The sequence below is a fragment of the Macrotis lagotis genome, chromosome 1 (genome assembly GCF_037893015.1).
Source record: "Macrotis lagotis isolate mMagLag1 chromosome 1, bilby.v1.9.chrom.fasta, whole genome shotgun sequence".
In the NCBI taxonomy this organism is placed as follows: domain Eukaryota; kingdom Metazoa; phylum Chordata; class Mammalia; order Peramelemorphia; family Peramelidae; genus Macrotis; species Macrotis lagotis.
Window position 1 is genome coordinate 164330495 of NC_133658.1, and position 25361 is coordinate 164355855.

Here is a 25361-nt window from a genome sequence, read left to right on the forward strand (position 1 = left end):
GGGTCAAATGAAAAAAATATGCCATTATTCATTCAATAAACATTTATTAAGCATCTACTACATATCAAACTAGATACGCACAAAGAGGGAAAAGGAATTTACAGTCTAATGGGATAAACAACTTATATATATATATATATATATATATAGTATATTATATATAATATTTAATTTGTATAAATAAATTATATACAGGATAAATAGGAAACAGTCAGCAAAGAGGAAGGCACTAACATTAAGAGGGGTTAGAATGTTTTCTGGTAGAAGATGGGATCTTAATTGGGACTTGTAGCAAACCTGTGAAGGAAGTAGGTAAAGATGGGGAGGGATAACATTTTAGGCAAGGGAAACAGAGAAAATGCTCTGAGTAGAGGAATGACTGGAACAGCCTTGTGGCTGGAACAGCCAGGATGCCAGGATCTTTTGTTTCTTAAGTTTTTTTTTTAGGTTTTTGCAAGGCAAATTGGGTTAAGTGGCTTGCCCAAGGCCATACAATTAGGTAATTATTAGGTGTCTGAGGCTAGATTTAAACTCAGGTACTCCTGACTCCAGGGCCAGTGCTCTATCTACTGTACCACCTAGCTGCCCCAAGGATCTTTTGATTGAAGAAGCCACATTAGAAAATGAAACAAGATTGGAAAAGTAGTAGAGGCTAGTTTGAATGCCAAAGAAAGGATTTTATACTTGGTCCTGGGGTGATAGGATGCTGAATTGAGGACCTTAAGAAGGAATAGGAGGAGACCTGATATAATTGCTCCTGCACTTTAGTAAAATCACTGAATGAAGGAGGAGCTGGAGTGGGAAGAGATTTGAAGCAGTCAGACCCACCAGCAGGCTATTGTAATAGTCAAGTTTGAGGTGATGAAGTCCTGCACTAATGAGGTAGCTGTATCAGAGGAGAGAAAGGGGCAGGTACATTTGAGAGATGTTGTAGAGGTAAAATCAACAGGACTTGGAAACAGATGAGAAAAAAGGGAAAGAGAAACAAGAGTAAATAGTTAAAGCAGCTTTTTTTTGTGGTAACTATGAATTGGAAATCAAAGGGATGTCAATTAATTTGGGAATGGTTAAACAAGCCTTGGTATATGATTGCAATGGAATATTGTTGTGATATAAAATATGACAAGCAGGATAATTTCAGAAAAACCTGGAAAAACTTACATGAACTGATGCAAAGTGAAGTGAGCAGACTCAGAACATTATACGCAGTAACAGTAACATTGTTCCAAGAAGAATTGTGAATGACAGCTTTTCTCAGCAATACAACAATCTAAGTCAATCTCAAAGGACTAATTATAGAGCATATTATCCAACTCCAAAGAAAGAACTGATATTGTGTGAATAAAGATTGAAGCATACTATTTTTACTTTTTTCTATTTTTTTCTTTTTGTTGAATCTTCTACAAAAATGACTAGAAATGGTTTACATGATTGCACATTAAAAAACTTCTGATTGTTTACCATCCCAGGGAGTTTAGAATTAAAAAAATTAAAAAGAAAAGTTAAAAACTTTTTGACATGTAATTGGGAGAAATAAAATATATTAAAAAAATATAAAAGGAATTTAACAAAAGAAATAGGTTATAAGACTGAGGGACTGAGAGGATGGTATTATAATAATAGGGAAGTGTGAGGGGAAAGAATGGTTTATGGGGGGAAGATAATGAGTTTTGGTTTGGACATACTGAGTTTAAGTTGTTTATTGGACATTTATTCAAGGTTCAAGGAAAGTTGGAGAGGTAAGATAGGAGGTCAGCAGAGTGGTTATGGCAAGATTAGAAGATCTGCAAAGCTTAAAGTTCTCTGTGTGCAGGCTATTATTTTTATTAGTTATTACCTGAGAAGGTAAATTGAATGCTCTTCTGGTCAAGTCAAAAAAATTCTTTGTGCTACACAGGAATGTGAAAGGAGAGCCCTGTATAGTGGCTAAAGCTAGAGATTAACACTGGAGTCACATTGGCAAAGTCTAGAGATATAAGATATTGGCAAATTATAGTTTGTTTTACTTAAGTTTGAATCCATTTGAAGACAACTGGTACTAATTATAACTTTCCTTGGTCAGTTGTATCAGTGCTACTCTGGGCCTGACACAGTGAAAAAGATTTTGCCTCTGTTCCTATGCAGGATACACATAAAGTTTATGCATATAAACAGTCTAAATTGAAGGATTCCTTACTGTGAAGTAAAATAGTTTCTTAAACCAAATGTCTGATGTTAATGTGTGATGACTCACAATGAAAGAGTAATGGTTGGTTGGTTGGTTGGTTGTTGTCCTTTTGTACTCAAAGAAGACCCAAATGACTGACTGATTAGACCAATCCAAGCTCAGATGACTCTACCACAAATCAGGGCCATATGAGCATTTTTGAGTAGAGATGTCCCTAAATTTGTGCATTTCATGTTTCTTTTGAGCTACTGCAGTTCTGCTTTGTTCATAGAGCACAAGACCTTTTTTGATGGAGGCATCTAATGTTGGGAGTTCTTGTGCCAGAGTCTTTTTTAAGAGGCATGGAAAGAAGGAATGGTAAGATGAAGAAGAATGGTAAGAAGAAGAGAAATGACAAGAAAAACTAAGAAGAGCAGTAATTTCAACATTGCAACTTAATGAGAAGGAACTTGCTTAATCCTCTGTGAAGGGTGGCAATAGGCAAACTTAGGAGTGCAGGATAGGAACCTTTTGCAGGAGATAACTGATTATCATTGTACCTTTTCCTAAGTTCCCGGAAAGTGGAAACTTATTTTTAATCTATAAAACTATCTCAAGTTTTTTATATTGGAACTGACACCTATATCTCTCTTTTACATCATTTTATTGATATTTTTGTTTTCATATATTTTTTTAAATGAGGGAATAGTTCAGAGAATATTAGACTTGAAATCAGGAAGAAGTGAATTCAAGTCTAGTTTCAAACTCTTACTAGCTTTGTGACTGCAAGACACTTAGCCATTACCTAGTTCAGTTTCCTTAACTGTGAAGTGGAGATATTAATAGTACCTACCTCCCAAGGCTATTTTAAGGATAAAATTAAATAATATCTGCAAAAATGCTTTATAATTATTAAGATCTACATAAGAATTACATAAATTTACTTCTGAACAAAATAACCCAGTCATACATTGTAACAATCATTTTTTTTTAAAGAGGGAAACATTGGGGGCAGCTAGGTGGCTCAGTGGATAGAGCACCAGCCCTAGAGTCAGGAGTCCCTGAGTTCAAATCCTACCTCAGACACTTAATAATTACCTAGCTGTGTGGCCTTGGGCAAGCCACTTAACCCCATTGCCTTGCAAAAAATCCTAAAAAAAAAAAAAGAGGGAAACATTAGCCAGCCCATTAACAGTCTCTTAGTACATGTAATGCTCTATGATAATGATCCTTCACTTGTGCAAAAAAAAGAGAGAAAGGTTCATTTTCACATTTTTCCTTGAAATTTAGATACCTTTATGACATTTACAAAACACTTTATAGATATTATCTCATTTAAACCATATAATATTATAAAGTACTTCAGAAAGAATTATCATTTCATTAATAGTACACTGGGTCTCAGAGGTTAAGTGCTTCTGCCATACACTCATAGCTAGTCAGTGCTGCAGGTATCATTAGAGAGTCCAAGTTCAACCCTTTCTTTACTATATTATGATACCTTTACTTAACATCACCAGGAAGATTAAAAAACATATTCCATTTTATACTCACCCAGGAAGTGATAAATAACATAAGTGGTCATCTCCAAACAGAAAGCTTCTACTAAGCACCTCTAGGCTTGCCTACTACTTTCTTTACTTTAAAAAAAAATTTAAGACAATGGGTTAAGTGACTTGCTCAAGGTCATACACCTATGCAATTATTAAGTGTCTGAGGCTAAATTTGAACTGAGGTGCTCCTGACTCTAGGGTGGGTGCTCTATCCACTGTACCACCTAACTGTCCCCCCACCCCCATCTGCTACTTTCTAACCCTCTCCTCTAACCCCACCCATGGGATTGCATGGGTTTCCACTTTTTTTAGCTACAATCTTAAAAATAGTTCCTCTTGGAATTCTTTATTCACAGTGAAGTGGTACAAATTCATTTGTTTTGAGTTGAAGAAAATCGTACCTCAAAAGTTTCCAGGATTATCTGGCTCCTAATGGGGTCTGCTCAAATTTCATTCAGCAGATTATTGGTAAAGGAAGAGCTAGACTGAAATGAAGATTGCTATGTTCATCTTGACACAATTTCCAAATTGGTCAGTTTTCATTTCATTTTTTTTTTCTGACAGGGGATCAGAATCTTGGACATCAGACTCCATCACCCCTGCTGGTATACTTTGCTTTTCCTGAAACCTAATGAGGGGGAAACAGCTCCTTAAGATTTTTCCTCTTCTATTCTATTCATGTTCAGTTACTAGGAACTAATCAATTAATTGTTACACACACTAGAATTTTAGGTTGGTTTTCTCCTGTGTTCACATGAAGTTGGGAAGTATGGTATAATTTTTCTACTTCTGAAAACTTTGGAGGAGTCTGTGATCTTCCCCTCATGGGCCCCTATTGTTCTTGCTACTAAAAACATGGAAAGAAATATCTGCCCCTCCACGAACTGCCATCAATTGGATTAACTCAAGACATCAGGAATTGTGGCTTTTCAAGTGAATGCAGTAGCTTGTCTTTCTTGGATGCTGAGATCAGTCTTGACTGCAGTTTGATGACCTGTGTGGTCTGACTTGAGAGCAATGGAAGTCCCTTCTACTCCCTGAATATGACATGTTAGTCTTTTCTAATCCATGTTTCAGAGTGCCACAGATACAGTTTAAATGAAGGGTATTTTATCTGCCCATTTGCTAAACCAACAAGTATGTCTACCATTCATTAAACATTGAGCCACATGCTAGGATTCAGAGACCAAAAATCTAAGAGTTCCTGCCCTAAAGGAGCTTATATTCTACTGAGGGGAATACAGTATATTAAAAAGACAAATATTTACAGATTGTTTGAAGACAGAGAAAGTAGAAATGGTTTTTCCATTTATAGTAGCTGGCATAAGAGTTTCAACTTAAATGATATTAGCACTTCGATTTCAGGCCTAGGGGATTCATTGTTTTTGTTGCTGTTATTATTGTTGAGTCATTTAAGTTGTGTTCAACTGTTCATGGGTGTTTTTTAAAATTTTTTTTTTCAAGGCAATGGGGTTAAGTGGCTTGCCCAAGGCCACACAGCTAGGTAATTATTAAGTGTCTGAGGTCGGATTTGAACCCAGGTACTCCTGACTCCAAGGCCGGTGCTCTATTCACTGCGCCACCTAGCTGTCCCTGTTCATGGGTTTTCTTGGCAAACATACTGAAGTGTTTTGCCATTTCGTCTCCCAGCTCATTTTACAGATGGAGACATCAAGGCGAACAGGATTAAGTGACTTGTTTAGAATCAGACAGCAAGTAAGTGTCTGAGGCCAGATTTGGACTCAGGAAGATGGGTCTTCTTGACCCCAGATCAGATGATCCATCTACTGTCACTTAGCTTTCCACAGGCATAAGAGATAACCTGTAGAAAACCAAGGTGGTGAGAGATGACTTTAGCAAAAAGTAAATGAACTAATGTTTCCTCCATTTTTCTTATTATTTAATAGCATATTTGGGGGATTGGGGAAGGAGAAGGTAGTCTTGACAAAAGGAACAGGGTAGAGGTGAGTAAGTGAGCTCAAATGCTATTCAAAACCTTTAGACTGCATATAATTCTGGCATATGATGTGGTTCAGAAAGATAAGAATTTGAAAGGTCACACATGACTATTCATTTGGCGCTCTCTCAGGGCTAATACATGACAAGTATTCTTTGCATAGTGTTTACATTCCTCAGCTCTTATCAGAAAGAAGCAGGAATCCAACAGCTGGTTCCAGGCCCACAGTAAGAGATGAACTGATTGTGTATGCTGTTCTTGCCCAGAGCACATTGATGAACAATAGAAATTCTGTTTATAAAAATGCATTGTACTTTATAGCAGGACAGCTGGGCCTCAAATCCCAGTGAACATGACATGTGTCCAAAGCCCAGTCTCTCTTAGTGATTGTGGGCTAGGGGCAAGAAGGTCTATTTAAATAATTTAAATTCAGGGCCACAGTTGCAGCTGGTCCCCTTATTTTAATTTCTCATTTTCTGTGCACAACAGAATCTGACTGATATGCATTTATGAGATTGAGATCTTTAAAAATCGGGTATATTGTGAGATTCACACTTATGGAAATAAGGAGTTCTTGAGAAATCATTGATTCTTAGGTTTCTGCCCACAAGTGGATCCATTCTAGTCTCCTATTTTAAAAACATGCCCATAGATAAAAAAAAATTCTACATTTTTTTATTATGAAAGATATACAGGTTACTTCCCCCCCCCCACCACACCAGGACATTCCACTCTCTCAATTAATCACTTATCAATTTCTTATCAGCATAATAAATTCATTGAGGCATTCTTCCCATTTCTCATTTGCCCTTAGACAATGAATTCTATCCTTGTAGCCAGTCTCTCCCCTGGAGTTCTTGCTGCTATCCCAAGATCATAACTGCTATAAGACTTCAAGGTTAGTTGTTGCTCTGGGTTCAAGTTCTTCCTTCTATCTATTTAGCCTCTCTCTTGCTTTTCTTTATGCCTTTTTTTGTTTGAACATGGAGAACCCGAGCAGACATTCTTACAGTTCTTAGTCTTCCTGTTATACTCTTAAAAATTATTGAGGACCACCCAAAGAGTTTTGGCTTATAATAGTGATTTCCAGAGACAAGTTAGAATCAGCTCCTATAAGTTCAAGAATTTGATTGTTTTTAGACATCAGAAATTAGAAAGTGTTACAAATTAAGATGATATATTGTTCTGATGATTATCTAGACTTTAAAAAGTGACAGAATGTTAGTCACTCAAATTAAATTTTAGTGTCGTACAAAAAAATTTTGGGGTCCGAAGTAGGGAGCTAGAACTCTGCTATTTATATTTATCAATATAATCACATTTGAAATTAAATATCTTAATATTATTATGGACATAGGACCTCTCAAACTACCTGAAAAGCTCTCAATAAAATAAAAATAAATTAGATTAAAAATTATTAAATTTTATTATAATTATAAAATTATAAAATAAAATTATTCATTAAAATAAAGTTAATCTATATTAGTGATGTCCCTAAAATTCCTTTTTTTTGTAATTATAAGCTGTAATTGGGTAGTAACATAAATAATAATAATAATAATAATAAATAGGATTGACACAGTTTATTACTTTAGAGATACTATCTCATTTGATTTTCCTAAAAACCCTATGAGACAGGGGCTATCATTATTCCTATTTACACATAAGGGAACCAAGGATAGGAAAGCATATAGAGCTTTACCATGGACAAAAGCTAGTAAGTATTTGAAGCAGGATTTGAATTCAGGTTTTTCTCACTTCAAGTCAACTTTCTATCTATTTTTGCCACCTTTCTGCCTACTGATGATTCTGGTTAGTTTTGAAAATTTTTTTTAAAACTAATAAAAAGCTTCATTAAAACATACACCGTGATATTTATTACCATTGGGCACTGATAAAATAAAAACATAAGAGAGCCTGTTGGTCTATCAGAAAATTTGAGATAGCAAGAGAAGTTGAGTTATAGCATTTCAGATCCCACCACATAACCAACAGGTAGTCAACTGTCTTGAAGACTTGAAGACTGACTTGAAGGACACCCCATTACTTCCCCATGCAGTCTATTCCTTTATAATTGGTTAGCTCCAAATATAAAGCCTAATCAACCTCTTTTCAACTTGTGTCCATTGCTCCTAATTCTGCCTTCTAGAGCTAAGCATAAATCAAATAAAAGATGCTACTTATAAAGAGCTTAAAGATTTATAAAGTACACCACTGGATTCCCATTTGAAAGGGAACATGAAATACAGTGAGATGGATTATTTTGGGGATAGTTGGTACCCAGAAACTAGCATCCCAGATGGGAGAAGGCAGGCAACATTAGAAAATCCACAAAACCTGGCAGTCAGCATCCAGGAGCTCCAGACAAATCAATGTGTTGATGCCATGCAATACATATAGCAGTAGAGACATATGACAGTAGGTGATGGGAGAGGAATGAAAAAAAAGAAATTTACATGATAATTTTGCTGTTTATTTGAAACAAACAGCAAATTATGTAGCAAATTTGCAGTTTCATGAGCAACCATCTTTTTATTGTACTATATTATGGAAATACTTATTTTATCCCACAAATTAAAAATAAAATTTTAAAATGTACATACATGTATATATATGAAACAGAATTATAAAGATCAAGCAGGATTTGATTGAAGTGATATTAGAAGATAACCTTTAACCTACCCATTTATGGATGTGGAAGGTTCACAGATGTTGCACATTATATATATTTTTAGACTTTTTCAAAGTAAATTAATAGTTCTGCTGACTTTTTTTTTCTCTTAAAAGTACTTTAAATGGGTGACTTAGGGCTGGGGAGGGGGAAAGTACATGATGAAATAAGAAGTAGAAAGGAAACAATCATTAACATTTTATTTTTAAAACTCTGTGAAAATGGGGGCAGCTAGGTGGAACAGTGGTTAGAGCACCAGCCCTGGAGTCAGGAGGACCTGTATACAAATCCAGCCGCAGACACTTAACAATCGCCTAGCTGTGTGACTTTGGGCAAGTCACTTAGCCCCATTGCCTTATATAAAAAAATTTAATTAAAAAAAACTATGAAAGTTACTTCATTAATGTTAAATAACTCTTACATGAAATTCTACAGTATTTATAGTTTTAAATCCAGTCAGAAACTGGCAGGTGAACACGGAATGCTCCTCATCCTCACCTTTGCCTTTTGTTAATTCCAAATTTCCTTCAAGACAGCTCAACTGTCACATCCAACACAGAGACTGTCTTGATCCTTAATTGCTAGTGTCTCTCCTCTATTTATCCCCCCCACCTCCCTTGGTATATGCTGTTTGCCTCGAAGAAAAATGTAAATTTCTTGAAGCTCGGGGATAATTTGGGGTTTTTCTATATTTTCAGGAGCTAACATGTGACTTGGCACAGAATAGGGACTTAATAAATGTTTATTGAATTAATTAATAAAAAACTGAGAATCATTTGAATATGAGTAAAACTATATATATATCACCTCCAAATCTCAATATTTTTAAAAACAAAAGTCTGAATTAATATTTTTCTTGATATTTTTCTGCAGCTCTATCAGTCTTGAGGTTAAAAGGACCTATTAAATTAGAACCTACTACTTCCCTTTCTTTATTTTATTTTATTTTATTTATTTTGGTAGTAGAAGTGGGTAAGAATCAAAAGTCATCTTAGTTCATTCCCTGGTCTCCAGATAAAACACTGACTAAATCACTTCATACTAAAGATAAGTAATGAAACAATCCTGTCCTCCTAGTCAAATGTATATTGGGCCATGAGTCTGGGTCCATTGATTTAATCAGGAATGCCTATCTTGGGGTTTTTTAGGTTTAGTTCATTTCTCATGCCACAATTTGATAAATTTGACTGTTGAGAAATATATGGCTGTTTTTTTTCTCATGCAGGAGAATTTTTTTCCCCTTACATATTTCAGATGAGACAGCAAACAAACAACATTTTCCTCCTTCTCCACATGCCCCTGTTTTCTTTTCTCTATCTCCCCATCCCACAAGTAGGTTTATATTTGTTTAGGCCATTTAATCTTTCCTTCCCATAAGAATCCTGTTCTTTCTAAGTCAATAAAATAAGATTCCTAAAGAAGGAAACATTTTTCAAATGTTACAGTCTTTGCTGTTTTAGACTGTCTCCTCTCTTGCTTCTCACTTGTGCTGACTTATTTTATCTAGGTCTAATCAGAAAGTCTCCATTCCTGAGGAGCAGCACAGTATATTAGAAACTGTAGCATTGAGAATGGAGAGGACTTTGGTGCAATTCTTTCATTTTACAGATGAGGAAGCATGTTCAGAGAAAGGAAACTACTTTCTTGTTAGTCAGTCAAGAAGCATTTATAAAGTGTTTTATATGCTAGACAATGTATGCCTAGGTGGAAATACTGGCCCTGGAAATACTAAAAAAGGACAAATACAGTCCCTGAACTTAAGGAACTCATATTGTAATGGAAGAGTCACCATGTAAATAGCTAGGTTGTGTCAATCATAGGGCTATTTCTCTTTTAGTCATTGCTGGTAAGATTCTTGCCAGAGTCCTTCTCAATAGGCTGATTGCCTAGGGCATAAAATACTTTATAAATGCTTGTTGACTGACTAACAAGAAAGCAGTTTCCTTTCTCTGAACATGCTTCCTCATCTGTAAAATGAAAGAATTTCACCAGTGTTGGTCACCTCCCTGAGAGCCGGTATGGCTTCAGAAAGGGTCAAGGAACAGTCGATATAGTGTTTGCTGCCAGGAAAAATGCCAGGAACAGAACAGAGGTCTGTATATAACATTTGTAGATCTGACCAAGGTCTTTAACATCAGTCATGAGGGTTTATGGAAAATTATGTCAAAATGTGGCTGCTGGGAGAAGTTCATTGGTGTTGCACATCGATTTCATGACCGCATGTTTCCCCAGGTTCTGGATAGTGGATGATGCTCTTGTGATTTCCCTGTCATCAATGGAGTGAAACAAGACTGTATCCTTGCACTCATACTTCTTAGCATGATGTTTTCAGTCATGTTATCAAACACCTTCACTGAGGATGAACAGGGTCTCAAGGTCAACTATTGCACTGATAGCAAATTCTTCAACTTGAAAAGGCTACAAACCAAGACCAAAGTGGAGGGAGTGTTGTTGCATGATCTCCTGTTTGTAGATGATTGTACATTGAATGCAACCTCTGAAGCTGAGATGCAACAAAATATGGATCAATTTTCTACTGCTTGTGCTAATTTTGGTCTAATTTAGCACCAAGAAAACAAAACAAAACACACACACACACAAACAACCCTTCAGAATCTGATGAAAACTTTATAAAAATTATCTCTTATGTATCTCTTTCCCTTAATCCTAATTCCTCATACCAAAAATAACACTAATACTTCTCTGTAAACATGTTTATCAAAATATGAATGTACAATGCTAACTTGACCATTTGCTGCTGAGGGGAAGAGCATGGGAAGGAAAGGTGGAAGGAAATTTTGTAACTTAAAAATATACATGTGCATATGGATGAAAATAAATTTAAAAAATAAAAAAAATTAATACCAAGAAAAAAAGAGGCACTCCATCAGCCAGCACCACACCATCCATATGTGGAATTTCAATACTGTATACAAGTTCACTTACCTTGGCAGTGTCCTTTCCAGGGAGAAGCACATTGACAATGAGATTGACATTCACATTGCCAGAGCTAGCTCAGTATTTGGGAGACTCCAAAAGAAAGTGTGGGAGAGAACAGCTATTAGACTAACTACAGTACTGAAGGTCTACAGAGCCTTTATTATGCTGACCTCATTGCTATAGGCCTGTGAAACATGGACAGTCTACTAACTCTATGACAAGAATTTGAGTTGTTTCCATTTAAATTGTCTTAGGAAGATTCTGAAAATCACCTGACAAGAGAAGATACCCAACACTGAGGTCCTTTCTCAAGCTAAACTGCCTAACATTCCAACATTACTACAGAGAGTGCAACTATGATGGGCTAGACACAATGTTCAATGACAGGTGTGTATGTTTGTCAAAAAGACTATTTTATGGAAAACTCACAGAGGACAAACACTCTTAAGGGGATCAGAGGAAGTGATACTGGGACACCCAGAAGGTCTCTCTTAAGAACTTTAGAACTGATTGTACAGCATGGGAGACTCTGGTATGAGATTGCCCAATATGGCATGTCCTCATCAGTGAGGGGGCTGTGCTCTATGAGCAAGGAAGAATGGAAGCAGCTCAAAGGAAACATGACATCTGTAAGTTTAGAATACCCACCCCCAGTTTGTCAGATAAAGGTCTAATATCTCAAATATATAGACAACTTTGTCTAATCGATAAGAATGTGAGTCATTCCCCAATTGATAGATCAGAAAAAGAAATGAGGCAGTTTTTGGATGAACAAATCAAAGCTACTACATAAAGTTATATAGAAATATTCTAAATCATTATTGAATAGAGAAAGGAAAGCTAAAACAACTTCTCACTCTTATCAGATTGACTGAAGGGATAAAAGGGGAAAAAAGCAAATGTTGAAGGAATTGTGGAAAAATTAGGACACTAATATACTATTGTGAACCAATCCAACCATTTTGGAGAGCAATCTGGGATTATAACCAAAAAGTGATGTAACTAAGTGTATTCTTTGATCCATAATTACCAGTATTAGAGTTACTTTCCAAGGTGATCAGGGAAAAAGGAAAAGAACCTATTCTTTTAAAAATACTTATTGTAATACTGTTTGTGGTGGCAAGGAGCTAGAAATTGAGGGAATGTCTGTCAACTGGTGAATAGCTAAATAAGTTGTAGTATATGATTATGATGGAATACTACTGTGCTGTAAGAAATAATGAGCAGGTTGATTTTAGAAAAACTTGCATGAAATAATGATAAAGAATCAATAAAATGTTGTATACAGTAACAGCAACATCATTAAAAGAATATCTGGGGACATTTGGGTGGTGTGGTGGATAAACTGCCAATCCTGGAGTTGGGAGGACCTGGGTTCAAATATGGCCTCAGACACTTGATACTTACATGGCTTTGTGACCTTGGGCATGTCACTTGATCTCATTGTCTTGAGAAAATAAAAAAAATTAAAAAATATCTGTGAAAAACTAACTTATTTTGAGTATTTTAAATACTTAATCAACTATAAAGGACTTATGAAGGAAGATGTTATCCACCTTCAGAGAAAGAACTGATAATTTTAAATATCCCTAGTATGGTCTAACACATATTATATTTATATATATGCATATATATATGCATATGTATATATATATACATATATGCATATATGTATATATCAATTGGTGGCCTCTAGTTTGAGGAGAGAGGGAGGGAGACAGTTTAAAATATAAAATGTAGCAAGATTAAATTAAATTTTATCAAAAGAAAAAAGTCAAATATCCATGAAAAATTAAAATTAAAATATAATTCAAAGTTGGGAAATACTAGTATCTGGTGGGGAAGGACCAGAACAGGTTTTCTACTGAAAAATAATTTGAGATGATTCTTCAGGAAAGATAGAGAAACTAAAAGGCAGAGGTGTAGATATGGAACATCCTAACATAGGAAAAGGTCCTAAAGGGTGTGGAGACTAATAAAGAAGCCTGGAAAGATAGGAAGGAACCAGGTTACAAAGGACTTTAGATACCAAATAGGAGGTTCTATATTCAATTGTGGAGGGAATAGTGAGCCACTTGAAATGGAGGGAGTGATATGGACCAGTATACATATTAGAAAGATTACTTTGGCAGCTGAGCAGTGGATAGATTGGAATGGAGAGAGGTTCTGGGTAGGAAATCAGTTGGAAAGTTATTTCAATAGTCCAAGTGAGAAGTGATAAGGTTATAGATTAGAGTAGAGTAGTAGTGTTCTGAATGGAGAGAAGAGAACATATGTAAGATATATGAAGGTAGAAATATGTAGATTTAGCAATAAATTAGAGAGCGAGGAAACATATCCAAACCCATGAGTGAGTAGGACATGGAGGAAGGTCTTACAAGCAGCAAGAAAACTGGCAGAGAATATTATGACAAAAAGGTAGATATAAGAAAGTATTCAGCAGGAGAAGTAATCAGATATGACAAATGAGGAGGATAGTTTAAGAAAGATTTGAGCTGAAAAATAGCCATTAAATTTAGAAAATAAGATACCATTAATAACTTTGGAGAGAGTATTTTCAGGTAGGCTATGAGGTTAAAAGCCAGAATGAAGTGTTTAGAAGAGAAAGTAAAGGTATATAGTTGAGATAAATTTCCCTAACAGTATAGCTAAAAGACGTAGGAAAAATATAGGATGATAGTGATTGGGAATAATAGTATCAAATCAAGAATTTTTGTGTTAGCTGTAGAGGAGGAAGAGAAGGAGGAGGAGGAGCCTAGATAGGAAGGAGTCTAGAGATATATAGAAAGAAAGATCAAGAGAAACAGAGATAGTAGTAGAGAAAGATGAGAGAGACAGAGAGATAAAGAATCTCTTCATCTGAGATAGGAGAAAAAAAGCATGGGTAAAAATAACAAAGGTATGTGAGATAAGGAAGAAGGGAGAAGAGGAAACTCAATGAATGGGTTTAATTTTTTTTGTGTCAACATGACTAATCTGGAAATATTTTAAGCATGATTGTGCATGTACAACTTTTACCAGACTCTTAGTTGGCATGGGGAGGAAGAAGGAGAGGAAGAGTGGTAGAAAAATGGGAAACTCAAAAACTTACAAATGAATGAATATTGAAAACTACCTTTGCATGCAATTGGAAAAATTAAATTAAAAAATTTCAATAGAAAGACAACATTTTGTGTGTATGTGTGAAGTATAAAAACCTCAGTTGTAAAGGTAGTTGGAGCCTTAAAGAGAAAAAAGTTTAGAATACCATTGTGGGGAATGGGACAGTGAATGGATTAAGGAACAATGAAATGATAGCTTTGCAATAGTAAAGGCCCAGTTGAGATTCAATAGCATAAATTTGAAGGTAAGAAAGCTAACTAGGTAAGATCTTCTGCCTCTAAAATAAAAGACTGTGGGGGGAAAAATTTGACTTAGAGACAGAGGCCTGAATTCAGCTTGGATTCTATTTCTTATTAACTCTATGACCTTGACTATGGGGAAAAAAATCACTTAGCTTCTGTCTATACCTCCACTTTTTCATCTCTAAAACAACAGTGATAATTCCTACCTTATAGAGTTATTGTGAGGAACAAATGTGATAACATATAGGTGGGGTAGGACACATCATAAAATATCATACGTATGGAGAAACAGGTCATTTCTGTGAGCTGGAACTATCCCCCCCCCCATGCTTGTTAAGAGAGAGGCGTAAGTTTTATTATCAGATCTGATGATGTGTTTTCTGAAATTCCTCAAAGTTAAACACTTGAAACCAATGACGATATCTTAGGGTACATTGACTGTTAGCTACTAATTTTCCCTTGAAACAAGTCAGATATTGCTTTAAGGGAGACTGCTTCTCTGTACTGATGTTGTTGGGTTGCTGAGTAGTTGAAGTGATTTTTGGAGACCCAGAAGAAACAGAAAAATGCTCCTGTAAGAGTCCAAACATTATTTGACTTCTTTTTTAATGCTCACCTCTGGGTCAATCCCTTACGCTCCACTCCAACCCCATTCCTGAAATGTAGAACTTTCTCCAGTCTGAAGTTCAGTTCTACATAAACCTCTTCTACAGGAACCATATCTAGACAAAGTAGCTGATTTATGATGTCTTTAGCCAAGTTGGCAACATTTCAACTTGATTCTGCCCTTTTGCCTGAGAATGCTGGCAATGGACATAAAAAGTGCTTGAAGACAGACAAGATGAGGTGTTGGTCTATGACTTTTCCTTTCGGATACTTTTGATGAGTTGTTAATAAAAAAAAATATCATGAGTTTGGGGAATCTCATTTCTTCTTAGAAACTTGAGGCATCTAACTGATAGATCTCCACTTATCCTCCAGGAAAGGAGAGAAGCAACACTAGCTCTGGTGATAGAGGATCTGGGTCTAAATTCCTCCCATGACTCTTATTGAGTGAGCAAACCCCTTAGCTTCCCTCACATGTAAAATAAAGAGGTTAAAAATCTAAAAAGCCTCTGAGGTCCCTTCCAGCTCTAATTCTAAGCTCCAATCAACTATTTAACCTTTTTGATTAACTCCCCCACCCCGACTTAGTTTCTTCCTCTTTAAAACTGATAAGTAAGTCTATCACAGGGTTGCTATGGGTTTAAAGTGAGATAAGATTTGTGGAAATGATTTGACAAGTTAAAGTAGAATTCATGTGTAAGATATCTATCACTTATTTAACTTACCTGTTCTTGTTATTAGATTAGCATTTTTCTAAGTGGGAAAAATCCAGGGACTTCTCTAATAGCCTTGTGTATGGACTCCTCAGGGACTATAGATGATATTATCAGTATAAGAGAGAGAGATCGCAGACTGAGTCAGGGGCTCAAGGGGAAAAGAATATAGCCACAAAAACAGGAAACTCTTCATGGAAAATATCAAAGGTTAATAGTTATTTTTATTTGGAGCAAAGGTATGGTGAGCACAGAAAGGAAATAATGGCTATACAATTCATAACTACTAGCCAAGATAGTAGAAGGTCCTCCTAGTGTAAGAAGCAGACCACAATACAAGTATACCATAGAATATAAGCTTATTGACTATGCCTTAATACAAATCACTCTGGCTGTGACTGATTGGTCAACAATATGTCTCTGTCCAAGTCTCACTTGGCTCAGAATGAGTGCAAATAGAAATATTTCTGTTCTGGCTAGAAATCCCCAATTTTTTTTGAGTAGACAAACTAGGTCATCTTTTGCCTAATTTCTTACCCAACCTTAAATAACTGAATGGGTGCTGGCTCAGACAAACTGAGACCTGGGAAAGAACTTTGCTTGAACAGACCAAGTTCTTCCATTGCATCTGGGGCCATCTTCAGTCCTCCAGACCTAGTCTTGCCACTGGACTCAGATAACTCTGGAGGAAAGGGTGGGGCTGATGACTTTGAAACAGCCCTGCCTCACTTAAATCCAATTCACATACAAGTCAAGATATTACCCTCTTGATGTCCTTTGGTTCTCCTCCAGAATGAAGGAAGAACAACAAACTACAAGAAACTAAGCTATAGGAAAATTATCTGAGACTTTTAGGGGTTAGGTGACTTGCACAATCACCCATATAAGATAAATAAATTTTACAGGTAAAATTTGAACTCAGACTTTTCTGACTCCAAGACTAAGATTCTGTCTTCTATAAAATGCTGTCATTCTGAACACTAGAAAGACTAGGGCAAATGGTGCATAAATATTGCAAAGAGATTCCACCCTCCTTCCTTCTTCCATTATATTCAAAGATAATCTTTAGCAAATCAAGCCTGGGGAGCAATATTGTATTTTTGAGTAGTGGAGAAAGGAAATAGAAGGATATCTGCTTTATGCAATTTTTCAAAGTCAATTTTGCAACTACCTGCCTAAGATGATTAAAGATGTATATGAGGTTAATAAAAGAAAGGGGCAGAAGAAAATATTTGTTGTAATCAACGTCCTTCTTTTAGGAAGGCTTTGTTGGTCCGCATACTTGTGGGTTAGTAAATTTGTACCTATTTGCCAAGCTCCTCATCTCTTTCCCATTCTGATGAGTTTTACATCCATCATCTATCTATCTATCTATCTATCTATCTATCTATCTATCTATCTATCTATCCATCTATATATATATCATAGCTAGATGGTGCAATGGATCAAGCATTAGGCTTAGAACTAGATAGATTCATCTTTATTAGTTGAAACCCAGTCTCAGATATTTACTTGCTATGTGACCATGGGTAAGATACTTAATCCTATTTGCCTCAGTTCCTTATCTGTTAAATGACCTGGAGAAGGAAATGGCAAACCACTCCAATATCTCTTCCAAAAAACCTCCAAATGGGGTTACAGATAATTGGACATAACTGAAAAACAATTCAACTACAGCAATTAAATGTCTAACAAAAAACATATGTACACACATATATATTTATAAAAATACATGTGAAAACTCATTTATTATTGCTAATTAAGTTTGCTAATTATTTCTAATATGAGATAACTAGAACTTTCCTCCAGTGCATTGATATCTTGGAGCAAAATTCTCTCCCAAACTGTCACCACAATCTCTTCCTTTCTCATCCCAATTCCCATCAGACCATTCCCTGCACCCATGTCAAACCAAATTTGTCTCAGTTGCAAGAATTCTTATTTATTCTGTGGAAACACACCCTCTTCTGGGATGTTTGCAGCTGTTGAAAGATGTTTCTTAATTAAGATGAGAACCTTCTATTGGAAACAGTAAAATATTGTCCTCAGATATCCTCATAACTAGGGAAAACTAACAGTGACCTTTAGACTTTGTTTTAAAAGCAAGATAAAGGGAAGAAACCATTCTTCTATTGAAGTCTTCCCACTTGAACCTTTAATGATCAGTCAGTTCCCCCGATTATAAACCTGTTGTCCAAATTTCACTTGGGTTCCTATGTAGCTCTCAGAACTAGCTTTCAAGTCTAACCCTATCTACAAGGTTGCAGTCTTTCCAACACAATGTGTGGTCCCAATTTAAGGAAGAGAAAAGCTTGATGGGGAAAAGGTGGTGATGAGCCATCTCTTCCACATATCAATTCAACAGCTGTCTTGTGAGTGATTGTTTTTGTTTTTCCTCTTGACCTTGTACAGTGGTTTAACCTTTTCCTTAATTAGGTTAAGCCAAGGACCTGGCAACATGTATGTCAGAGGTTTCTGGGATGTTGGAAGCTGTCCATAGTGAAATCTATATCTATATACATTTATCTAGAGGGCAATGGAAAAGAGAGAGAGAGAGAGAGAGAGAGAGAGAGAGAGAGAGAGAGAGAGAGAGAGAGAGAGAGAGTTATGAGAGAGAAGAAGAAAAGGAGTGCAAGGAGGAGGAGGAAGATAAAAAGGAGAAGAAATTGAAGAATTGAAGAGCTTTCTTTTAGGCTTAATGATGAAGTGGAACTACTCACAGAAGCTATAATAAAATATTTCTACTGGAACCTACTAACTTACAAATCCTAGACTTCTTGAACTAATGTAAACAAAAATCTGAATAGTTAGGCAAAGATGCTTCAAATAATTGTCTGAAACCTCTGATTTTCTTGGCTATCGAGGCCTAGACCTAACAAAGATAATTTCAGAATCTGCTCGCCAATGTAAATGTTGGTGATTTTTCTTTGGATTCCTACCACCTCTCATTTAATACCAACCCTCCCCCCCTTTTTTAAAATCATGCTAAATTGCTTCCTGAGCATAGGCCCCTCAAATTCTTCCCTGAAAACTCAACTTTTGCTTGTTTCTTTCTTTTAGATAAGTAGCAATGACTCCATTTCATCCCAATAATATGCTTCCAATATTTCCACTTATTTAATCACAAATTATTGAACATGTCCAGAAAAAAATCAATAGAATTGTTCATGATATTTAGGTCTAATAATTTTATACTGTATCTGCAAAAAAAGATCTTTCCTTGACACTTTCTCAATTCAAACTTTTCTTATCTATATCCTCTTCCTGATAGAAAACTAAAATTTTACTTAAAGTACTACTGTCTAGTGGGTGTGCTCATGTGTATTGGGGAGTCTATGAATCTCTAATGGAATCCTGATATAGTGTAAATAGCACTAGGTTAAAGATCCTAGGACACTGAATGACCAAATGGTGTAGTGGATAAGACACTGGACCTGGAGTCAGGATGGCATATCTTATATTTTTACGGTTTAAAGTTCAAATCTTGTCTCAGTCATTAACTAACCTCTTCACAAATAACCCTCTGTATTTCAGCTGCTTAATTTTAAAATGAGAAGATTTGAGTAGATGGTTTCTAAGGTTCCTTCTAGCTCCAGACCTATGATCCTATTAATTAATAATAACTAGCCTTGTTACTTCTTACTGATACAATGCTCCAGAAATCTCTTCTTCCTGAAAGCTCATTCCAATGCTAAAATCACAAATGGGAAATTCCCTGTGTCCCTGTGGCCTCTCTCCCATATTGGAAAGTTTCTCCCAGATCCTTCATTTAAGGATATCTGGTGATAAAATAGCAACACACAGTATATCCAAGCCTGTCTTTCAATGGACTAACCATCAGCATGACCTTTCCTCTCAGACCTTCAGCCTTTTTCTCCCTTAGAGCCCAAAGCCTTTGATTTTCCAGAAGCTGACTGAAGGGTCATGGGAATAATGCCAACATTTATGGAATTGCACAGGTATCTGATTGTCTGTGGAACATCTGACTTTTGTTCTTGTTAATGAAAACCTTGACGAATGCTTTCATTCTTTTCCAGCATTGCTGAAGAGCCAAAGTGCTTCACTGATATGGATGAAGGTCTCGAAAACCAAGCACTTCCACAGCATCCAGACTATCATCAGAAATCTTGCTTCCTATCAAAGGTCTTAGGTGAAATGGTTCTGGAAAAGGCAAGTGAGAAGGATGTCTTTGCATATCATACCCCTCACTATAATAAAAAATAGAGTGTAAATCATTCCACTGTTAACTTGGTTGGTATATAACTCTTCTAACACAAAGGACAACTATTATAATTATTATGGAAGAACCCATCTCATTTCTCTCTAAGCTGAACTCTAGGTTTTCTCTACTATGCACCCATAGCTAGTAACTTAATCTCTTGTACCTCTCCCTTTTTTCAATTTCCTTTTATATTTTGTCTCCCTCTCCTCAGAACATAATCTCTTTGAAGACAGGGACTATATTTCTGTATATATTTTTTATCCCCAGAGTCTAGCACGGTGTCTGGAACAAAGTAGGATTCTTTTTGCTCGACTAACTAAAGCTGGGCAAGCCACTTAAATTCTCTGAACCTATTTTCCTCATTAGATGCCTGATAAAGTCTTAGGTCCATATGCTGGACCAGTGGAGGGAAAGAATTTCTTATGAAAGGACTTTAAAAACCTGGAAAACACATTTTCTGAGACCCCTGAGTATAAGACCAGCTTTGATTGCCAGACGGAAAGATTCAAACATCTTCAAATTCAGACAAGAATGGAACAAGGCACAGTTAATGCTTTTGTTATTATCCTCCCCTCCCCAGTAAGGTGAATTCAGACAGGAATCTCCTAACTCAGGGTGACTAAGGGAGAGTCCCTTGATAAACATCTGGATCCTGTCATTGTTAAACTGAGAGAAGTAGGAAGAGTAAAACAGGGAAGAAATAAGTGAGTCCCCTGGCTACAAACATCAACATTTTCTTCTCCAACTGTAAACCCAAAGACATGTGTCTAAATTTACTCTGAGTAGGTGAACAAATAAACAAGATCTGCTTACTTGACTTCATTGGGTTGATAAGACAAAGGCTGTTTACACCTCCTGGCCATGAGAAGTCTCCCATAAATTTTCATTCCTTTGTTTGATTATGTCTCCTTCTGGTTATTTTGTCTATCTTAGAGCTGCAAAGTGATAAACCTTTCCAATATGTGGAGAGTATGCACTCCCATCTTAGCAGACTCACATTTTGCATTAAGTTCTAACTCTCTTTCCCTCACTTGCTTCTCAATTCTACTTCTCAACATTTCAGTTATTATCAGCAATCCTAGAGTTGTTGTTTTTAATTGATCATTTTCTCTTAGTTATAACAATTTCATGATGTTATTGTTGAAGTGGATAAATGACTTTGAACTTGTGAATTAGAAGTCCCAGTCTTCTGTGTGAACAAGAGTCTTTTAACTTCTCTGTGCCTTAATATCATCATTTTAAAAAATAAGGATATTAATATATGTAAAGTTACCCCTTCCTTAATTATAGAGAAGCAGCTTGAATTTTTTCTTTTTGATATGTTTATTAATACCCTATTGTAAAATTTGTGTTGCTATTATACAATACTATGCATGTATTTTATGCATTTCTAAATGTTTTTAGTGTCATCGACCACCTCTGGCATGTTGTCTATAACTTGCACAAAACTCCTCCCAAATTTCCATTTAATTTCTTATGCTGACTTGTGATATATTGAAACCGAATTGGGGAAAGTCATGATGTGAAACTTCCTCAGAGTTTAATTTATTTGTATTCCAGAAGCAGATGCATCGTTTTGACTGTGTGTCAACCATCTCTAAGAAGTGGAGAAGACAAGAGAAGAAAACAAAATAGTCCCTACTCGTGAGAAACATTCTCCTGGAGGAAAACATCCTTTCTATAAAAATAAGTGAACCTGCAAATCTATCTATCTATCTATCTATCTATCTATCTATCTATCTATCTATCTATCTATCTACCTATCTATCTATCTATCTATCTATCTATCTATCTATTATCTATCTATCTATCTATCTAATGTGTGTATGTAATAAATACAGAGTGATGTTGAGGTAGATAAAGTGCTAACGGTGGGAATAGGGAAAGTTTCTTGTAAGAAATGACATTTAAGGGGCAGCAGAGACAATTCATTTCCTCAGCCCTGGAGTCAGGAGTACCTGAGTTCAAATCTGACCTCAGACACTTAATAATTACCTACCTGTGTGGCCTTGGGCAAGCCACTTAACCCCATTGCCTTACAAAAAAACTTTTAAAAAAGGGCAAGAAATGGCATTTAAGTTGAAAAAAAACTTGATTCTAGAAAGTAGAAGTAAGCAGGGAGGATTTACCATGTTCTGGTGAATGCATTCACAAGACTCTTGTGAGGAATATGTACTACATGTTGTTGTTGATGTTGTTCAGAAATGTACAAATTTTGTGATGCCATGAACCATATGGTCCATGGGATTTTCTTTGCAAAGCTATTAGAGTGGTCTGTCAATTCCTTTTCCATTGGATTAAGGCAAACAAAGCTAAGTGACTTTTCCAGAGTCATAAAGCTACTAAGTGTCTGATGCTGGATTCTTCCAGACTGTTGACTCAGAGTTCTATTAATTAAGTCACCTTAAAACTATATAGTGCTATGGAAATGGAAACAATCATTAATATAACTAATGTACCAGGATTAGTAGTTTTATCTTTAAAACAGGAATGTATGTGTTAAATGTGTGAGGAAATGAGGAGGCACAGACTTCCAAGCAAGAAAACCCGAATCCTCCTTCAGATGCTTCTTAGCTATGTGTGTCTGGACAAGCCTCTTCCAACCTCATTCTATTTATCTGTAAAAAACTTATCTGTTACACTAGTTCTCAGGGTAGAAGTGAGGATCAAATGAAATATCACATATAGTTGTTAGTTATTATTATGATATTATCTTATTTAAATATCGAGTGATAGCGCTTTCCTTTTCTAATGAACAAATACTTTAAGGAGGCTACACTTCAATAAACTCTCTGTTCTCCCTTTATCCATGACATCTGGGATTTTGATGCTTTATTCTCCATTTGCAAAAACAAGAAAATTCAGGAACAAAGTTAGAATGGTTCCCAGCAGAGAAAGAGAAAATCTGTGTTTGAATGGACTTAATTCGAATTCTTGCCACTCCCACAGGGTCAAACCACAGAAGTCTCCAAAACAAAACTTGAAAGAAAACTAGAAATGCAGCAAGCTCACCACTCTTTTGTATTGTGGAATATCTCTCTCCACTCCAAGATATTCAAGAGGATATCAATGCCTCATCACTTTTTATTTTACAGTCATAACAATACAGTTGAGTTTATCAAATATATAAATTAAAAATATTTAAGTATACCAAAATATCAATTAATTAGAAAAAATATCTATTGAATTAAACTCTATTTGATCTTAGGTTAACCAGTGTCACCTGTAATTCATGGGGTCCCCTTTGACAAAAACTTTTGCTTTGAACTCACATAGGTTAGTTCATCTTGAGAGCTTTGGATTTTCTTAGCTTTTCTTAAATTCTGGCTCTTTGTCTTCACTCAGCATTCCATGGAAAATATCCTAGGCAAAGAAAGCTCAGGTATGACTCATAAGTAAGATTCCCTCAAAGAGATTAACAAGGTCTCTTCTTAGAAAAAATATTCAATTTACAAAATAAGTATCACATATGAGGCATATTATTTGTCATTCATCTACAAAATAAATGCTTAAAACTTTACAGCAACAACAGCAACAATGATGATGATGATGATAAAATTAAATTTATGTAATACTTTACAATGAGCTTTATAAATATTATCTCATTTTGGCTTCTCAACTCTGGGAGGTTGTTTTATAGATGAGGAATTTGAGGCCTAGAGAGGTTAAGTGACTTACATAGAGTCACTCAATTAGGAAGTATGTGAGGGTAGATTTGAATTCAGGTCTTTCTGACTCCAATTTTATGTTATTTCCTCTATTTTAATAAATAACCCATCATCATTATTTTTCTGAAAGGAAAAGTTGCTTTGTGGGATTTCTGAAGAAACAGTTTTCTTTTTCCCCAGACCAGAATTATCTGAATGGTTCTCAAACTTCTTCTCTTCTGGCTGGTTCAGCATGTGTCTTTCTTCCATCCTTTCAGGTTCATGATGATTCTGCCTCTGGTCATATATGCTTTCTAGAAGGGTTTAAATACAAGAATCATCTCTGGAGTAATAGTCAATAATCAAGGAACCAAGGACTCTCAAAATGATGAGCTAGTCAGTCAACCAGGGTGTAAAAAAAACAAAACTACATGCTTAAAGCATAAAGGAAGGTGAAGGAAAAGGAGTTTGGGAGGGGATGGTACAAGAGTTGACTGATGGGATAAAATACTCTGACCTGGAGGACTCAGAGGATTCCTGAAATCAGGAAACCTTTGAAGTTTCTCAGAACAGACGTTATCAAGCAGAATATTATCATGGAGCAGTTACTAGGGTGGAGAGCATGGAAAGGAGGTACTTTAATTGGTGAGCTAATGCTTAACACAGGTGGAGAGAGTTGTGCTCAGTTTATGATTATATCTCATCTTTCAGGATCCTTGGTGGTAGCAGACATGCTCAGGGAAGAAGCACTAAGGCAGAAGGCAGTTGGAGTTAGAGGCTCACCTAGGCAATCAGAAGCTGATAGTCATTGCTAGAAATTCAAGCTTTGGGGTCCCATAGTTCCAGGGCGGGGGTAGGGAGGGAGAGGAAAGTCCCCTTCTTATCTTGGTATGATCCTTTGTCCTCATAGAAGACCATGATGTCAGGAAGGTGATGTCATGACAAGCACAAGAACTGGATTTGAGTGAGGGAGTGCTATGCTAACTTTTTCCTCCAGAGTCATCTGGATCCAGTGGCCAGATATGAATCAGGATGACTGATGATGGCTTTGGATGTGAGGCAATCAAGGTTAAGTGTCTGAGGCTGGATTCAAAGTCTAGTCAGGAGGACAAGAGTTCGAATCCAGCCTCAGACACTTGCCACTTACTTGAGCAAGACTGCAAAACTGCACAGTACTCCCTCACTCAAATCCAAGTCATGTGCTTGTCATGGCATCACCTCTCTGATGTCATGGTCTTCTTTGAGAATGAAGGACAAACATTATTACCATTTTGGTAAGAGCCTGCTGACCCCAAAGAGAGAGAGATTCTCCCATGGGAATCAACTCTCCCTTACTCCCTTATCTCAAAGGCTAAACTTTTTCTGACTAGAATCTCATTAACAAAATATAATTATTTTAGCAAGAGACCGAAGAATAAGTACGGCAGAAAGGAATGTGAGTATACATCTAGTTCCATGGGAAGTGTCCTTGTCTAACTAATCAGGTGATTTCTCTACTTAGCCTCATCATTTCAGGAAAACTTTTATTCTTCTTATATGTAAACAGTGTAAAGGCCTGAGTT

The 25361-nt window shown here is 36.1% G+C and overlaps 1 long non-coding RNA gene across 1 annotated transcript in view; it reads left to right on the forward strand.

The window, feature by feature from the left end:
* LOC141504368 (uncharacterized) overlaps nucleotides 1-24854 on the forward strand; it is a 124683-nt gene extending 99829 nt beyond the window's left edge. Inside the window, exons 3-4 of the long non-coding RNA XR_012473326.1 lie at nucleotides 19968-20100; nucleotides 21713-24854. This is a non-coding gene — a long non-coding RNA (uncharacterized LOC141504368). The remainder of the gene's footprint in view (nucleotides 1-19967; nucleotides 20101-21712) is intronic.
* The last annotated feature ends 507 nt before the right edge of the window (nucleotides 24855-25361 follow it).